This window comes from Dendrobium catenatum, unplaced genomic scaffold, assembly GCF_001605985.2.
Source record: "Dendrobium catenatum unplaced genomic scaffold, ASM160598v2 fragScaff_scaffold_1105, whole genome shotgun sequence".
Classification (NCBI taxonomy): domain Eukaryota; kingdom Viridiplantae; phylum Streptophyta; class Magnoliopsida; order Asparagales; family Orchidaceae; genus Dendrobium; species Dendrobium catenatum.
The window spans coordinates 1,370,076-1,376,703 of record NW_021319567.1 but is presented as its reverse complement, the minus strand read 5'-3'; positions in this window follow the sequence as shown (position 1 = coordinate 1,376,703).

Here is a 6,628-nt window from a genome sequence, read left to right as displayed (position 1 = left end):
TAATAATTGTTCCAAATTTAAGGCCGGCCTCCGAGCTCTCATCAAATTTATTCTATATAGTTAATGTTTCTTATATTATATCAATAATTTCTTCAATTATGGGTATGAACATCATTTATATAGAATATGACATATCTTATTATAATTATTTATATTGGGTGAGGCTGTAAAATCATTTTCTTTGTGAGTTTCTACATAAATAACATAAATATTATTATAATAAAGGATTAAAATTTGAGTGATAAAGAGAGATAGAGAGTGATAGAGAGAGAGAGAGAGAGAGGCATTCATATATATTTTTTAAATTTAGAAAAGGATAAGAGGAAACCTAATTTCTCCTTAATTCCACCACTCTCGGACTCAATTAATATCCTAATATAATTTTACATCATGATTGATTTAAAAAATATTAAATTTATTTTAAAGTTAATTTTATATAAAAATAAATTGTATTACTTTTAAAATAAATCTAATAATTTGTAAACTAATTTTAATCCAATTAATATCAGATCATCCTGATTCCATTTTTGTATCCAATTAATATTTAGTATCTACCATGTCTACTTAAAAAATAGAAAAAAAAATCTATTTTTAAAGACTTTTAAGCCAATTAAAAACAAATTTATAAACATCATATACATAAACTTTGAATTTAAAATATCTTGATTGATAGTCAAAATTCATAACCAATAAATCAAAATGAATTGCATCTTTAGATTTTATTTATAACAACTTTATTATTATTTTAATTTTTAAATATCAACCATAATTTTTATTAGGTTATTATTCTTTCATTTATTTAAAAAAATATGCTAAAAAACTACATTTTAAGAAAGTTTTAAGAAAACCACTTCTCTCGCAATATTTTTATCAAAACCTTTGTAACACATATCCTTAGGATTTATTTCAAGACAATTATAAATTTTTGTAAATCTGATTGTAAAAATATTTGGAGAAAGTAAATTTTTTGAAATTTATAATAAAAATTGTTTTTTTAGACATTTAGATTAATTAAGACAAATTCATACACATCACATACACAAAATTTGTATCTGAGATGTTTTAGTTGATAATCAAAACTCTCAACTAAGATATCAAGATGAGGAGAGATTATTTTGTGCGGACACCGGACGAGAAGAACGATTCGGTTTTGTATCTGTGAACATTAAAAGTACACTTTAAAAAAAATAGTAAAAAAATAATAGCCACATAAGATTATGTAAAGCAAAAACTGTCTTAATCATGATCAATTATTTTGTGCAGATGTAGAATATTGTCCAGAGACCAATCAGAATACGTTATGTCACCCCTTCGCTCGGTACCACGGCTCAATATCACTGATATGATGCATTTTGATTGGTCTCCGGACAATATCTTTATCCGGCCACCTGCATCCGGCCTAGCACAAAATAATTTCTCCTTAATCAGACCCTAAGCTGCCCAAACAAAGCCAAAATTGGCTCAATAATGATCAACAGTTTCTTCTGCGTAAGATCTAATCAAATCAGAACATATCGATCTGCAATTTAATTTCCCCAATTCATTCTCCCATCGCCCGAACTCCATCAAATTCCACAGATCTTGCTGCAGCAGAGAAGGAGATCGATAGGAGCAAAAAGAGGACTCCCTAATCCATACCCTAAACCTAAAAAATCACCAACAAACCTAAAACCCTTCCAAAATCTAACCACAAAACAATCAAAAGCCACATCAAAAACTCCTGAATCAACGATTCCTTAAACCAGAAACACCAGATCCTCATTATTCCGCAGAAATAAAGTAGAAGGAGAAAAAGAAAGCCGTCGTATACAGCCCAACTTTGAAACTCTCAGAAACGCTATTTCTATACAAGAAAGATTCATCCACGGATTCTCTACCTTAGGGCCCGGAGGAGAGCAGAGAGGATCCGCCGAAAGGCAAGGTGCAGGCGAGGAAGGGCTCGGTTGGTGTATCCGGAGCTTTCTCTGGCGAAGTTCTCCATAGTTTCGATGAAAAGGTTGAGGCTTCTCACCGGCGGCACATAGAGAGTGAGCGGCGCTGCCGAGAAGGCGACGGCGAAGAAGAGCTGCAACATGTGTGAACGGATTGATGGACGGAGAAGATGATTCTTAATCTTTGTTTCTTCTGCTCTGAATCTCTGAATCTCTCTCTCTTTCTTTTTTCTTCTGGTTCTTCCCGTGACAGGATTTATAATCTGAAGTAGAAAAAAACTTGGAGGAAGACGGCCCACGGATTCTTTCGAACGGTTTGGGACGAGTGGCAGCCCGGACTCGGATAAGAACTCTTTTCGGGTACAATATGGTTTCTTTTGGATATCCGGATCCATTAACTGTTTGGATTTACATGTACATAACATTTTCAATTTTTTTTTTCTAATTTATATATTCAACACATAAATTTTATTATTTATTCACATATTATTTAAAACTTTAAATATTAATAAAAATACACTTAACCCCAAATGCCATTTAGATTCTCTCTCTCTGGGACGTCGGTCCCATTCTTGTAATCATGTTGTTTTTGTCGTACATTATTAGGAACAATTATTACGTTCTCTGACCTGACGTAGAGGTACGTTCGGCCGCCAATAACATATCGCCACGTGCTTTTACTCTTTACCGCGCGGCCCGACGACTTGACCCGGAGCGGAACCCGGGAATGCTATGTTTGCGATTTTCTCGGTATTGCTCGGTATTTGCTCGGTATTGCTTTGCAAAAATGAGAAATACCGCTCTGTGAACACCAAAACTATACAAATACATAGTTGTACCGAGTTTTTCTACAACTCGGTACAACTCGGTATTTGCTCCGGATTTGCTCGGTATTGCTAGGTATTTGCTCGGTATTGCTAGAAAAAACTCGGTACAACTCGGTACAACTCAGAATTTGCTAAGGATTTGCTCGGTATTGCTAAGGATTTGCTCGGTATTGCTAGGTATTTGCTCGGTATTGCTAGAAAGAACTCGGTACAACTCTGTACAACTCAGTATTTGCTCAGGATTTGCTCGGTATTACTAGAGATTTGCTCGGTATTGCTAGGTATTTACTCGGTATTGCTAGAAAAAACTAGGTACAACTCGGTATTTGCTAGATATTTAAAATATATCCAAAAGGTGATGGAATGTTGTTCGGCTCGTCAAGGAATTAAAAAAAACGCACGCGCTAGAACCCAAAAAACAGCGGGTCGGGTCGGCAACTTTTTTTCGTGCTACGTGGCGCTAAAAGATTGGTGGCCGAACGTAGAGGAGCGTACGTTCACCGAACCAAATAAAAGTTCCATTATTAGACGGAACTCTCTGATTGAGATGGAGCTCATTAGGGCAAGACATCAATAATAATAATGTAGGGAAAATAAAGTTACGATGAAGCTAGCTAGGGCGAGGCATCGATGGCGCTGGTGCAAGAAGTTGCAACGGAGCTCTAAGGAAATCCAATGGAATAGTGAAAGGAGGCCATGATAGAGCTCACCAATGCAAGCTATTGATAACGCCGATGCAAGAAGTCGTGATGAAACTTAGCGAGGTAAGCTAAGAAGTTAAGAAGATGTTAGATTGTGCAAAGATCGAAGTTCGTGGCAAACATGTAAATGAGGACTATTAAGAATAAAAATATGCCATAGTTTTTACATAGAAAATAATGCAAATATTAAAAAAAGGAGAATATAGAACGAGGAGATTACAAACTAATTAAACTAAAAACATAACAAAGAACCAAAAGAGTAAAACTTATTAGTAGATGAGTCTAATGTAATAAATACAAAATAATAATGAGGTGTCATTTACCTATTGGTCACTAGTCTAGGCCTAGTCTATATATTCACCTCAACACCTCTGTACAACAACAAGAAATGAAATACCATTCTCTGCTTTTGCTTTTCTGATTTACTGTACCCTCTTTCCTCTTTCTTGCTAAGTCCTGTCACGCCAAGAAGCACAAGCTTCTACATGGTATCAGAGCAGGTGCTTTCTCTGGGCAATAATGGCGGACGCTTCATCTTTCTCCCAAATTGACATCCCCGACGGATCTTTGGTTCCAGATACACCAACGCTCTCGTCGACCTTGAAGTTTGTGGTGGCTAATCTCAAAACCATCGTGCAAATCCAGCTTACACCCGAAAACTACTCCATATGGAGATCTCAAATCTCCAAGGTTCTTCGGGCAAATGGGTTTGTCTCTTATCTTGATTCAACTTTTCCTCATCCTCCCCCCGTGATTGACCAGTCCGATGGATCATCCACACAAAACCCTGCGTACTCTTCTTGGCTGCTCACGGACCAAAATTTGGCCGCAGTTATCTGTTCTACAATTTCCTCACCGATTCTTCCCTATATAATCAATCTTGAAACCACTGCCGACATCTGGAACTCTCTTGCTGTCCGGTTTCAATCTACTAATCGTTCCAAGGTTATACAACTAAAGAACGAACTACACCACATCTCGCTCAAGAACTCGTCTATGACGCAATATCTTGCTGACGTCAAATCTTTGCTCGATCAAATTGCCTCAGCCGGCTCCAAGTTGGACGTTGAAGACATAGTTCTTCATATCTTGAATGGGCTTCCACCCTCCTATCAATCATTCAAGACCTCCATTCACACAATGCTGTCCCCCATTAGTCTTGATAACTTATACGCATTACTGCTTAGTGAGGAAATCAACATTGCTTCAGACTCCGCTCACATTAATCCCACCGATCAGAACGCAGCTCTATTTTCCAATCGAAGCCGCGGTCGCAGAACCAGAGGACGTGGATCTCACGGACAAAATCCTCCAAACCGAAATCCTCAGAACAAATCAGTTATTTGTCAAATTTGTCTCAAGAAAGGCCACACGGCTCAAACCTGCTGGCATAGACTCAACGAACAATACGTTCCGCAGAACAACAACCAAACCAATGCTGCTCTGCTCGCCGGAAACCCAAGATCCTCCACCGAATGGTTTCTTGACTCGATGGCATCGTCACACCTAACCAACTCTCTTGACAACCTAACCATCTCATCTCCATATCATGGCTCCGATGGCATAACCATAGGAGACGGCAGCTCAGTAGGTATTACGAATGCAGGCACAGGTTTGCTCCAAACGCCTAATCGTAAGCTACATCTTTCAAAACTTTTTCATACTCCTACACTGCAATACAATTTACTGTCAATTTCTCAGCTCACTAAAGATAATCATATATCCATTACGTTCGATCCTAATGGTTTTATTTTGAAGGATCTGAAGACATAGGAAGTTCTACTTCGAGGACCATGTAACAATGGACTATACCCCATATGCTCCACTACCACAGGTTCTCAACCAATCCAGAATTCAGCATTGGCAGCCGCAAGATTTTCCTGGCACCATAGATTGGGCCATCCCAATCTACGTACACTACATTCCATTTATGTTTCCAATCCAGATTTACATATAGTTGCAAATAAATCTTCGTGTATCTCTTGTAATATGTCTAAAGGACATAAACTTGCCTTTGATAACTATGTTACATGCAAAGATTCTGCTTTATACCTTATACACTCTGATGTTTGGGGGCCGGCACCGGTAGCCTCTAATAATGGTTTTTTATATTACGTTGTTTTTGTTGATGATTGGTCTATATTCACCTGGTTATTTCCCATGCGATTCAAGAATGAGTTACAGATATCTTTATTAACATCAAAAATCAAATTGAAAAATATACTTCTAGGAAAATAAAGTGTCTTCGAACAGACGGAGGCAGAGAATATCTCAACAATGCTCTCAAGAACTTTCTTCAGACGAACGGCATATCCCATTAGATCTCGTGTCCCTATACACCGGAGCAAAACGGTGTTGCTGAAAGAAAACATCAGCATATCATTGAAACATCTAGAGCTCTTCTTCACACAGCTCACGTTCCCTACCGCTACTGGCCCGATGCCGTTCTCACAGCGGTTTATCTAATCAACCGCTTACCCTCCCCCAACACCAAAAATACCTCACCCCTTGAAATGCTATACAATGCTAAACCCGGTTATAATTTCCTTAGGTCATTCGGCTCTGCTTGCTTTCCTCTCATACCCACTCACGCGCGTCACAAATTGCAGCCAAATACTCAATCTTGTGTGTTCATCGGATATTCGGATACCCATAAGGGATATAAATGCTTAGATCCCTATACTAACAAAATAACAATATCTCGGCATCTGATGTTTGACGAACAATGCTTTCCTTTTTTGCAGATTACACAGAATGCCAACACACAGGACACAACTACATCTCCATTCCTACTAACACCGTGCTCTACCTCACAACCCCTCACCAACGCTCCTATTCACTCTTCTCAAACCACCCAGAAGTCATCTCATAACCACAACATTCCTGTGAGACCTCGTTCCCTTACTGTTCCTCTCTGATTTGAATTTTCCTCTCAGGATCATCCAGGACGATTTTAGATCGTCCAGGCCGATCGGCACTGTAGAAAATATCGGCCTGAGGATAGTTCTGGGAACCGTCCAGGACGATTTTTCTGGTCTGATCGTCCCGGGACGATTTGGCGATCGGCCGGGCCGATCAGACAAATGATATATGAAAATCTGATCGTTTTGAGGAGAGAGAAAACATTTTAAAAATCAAAATATCTGATTTGAGGAGAGAGAAAGAGAAA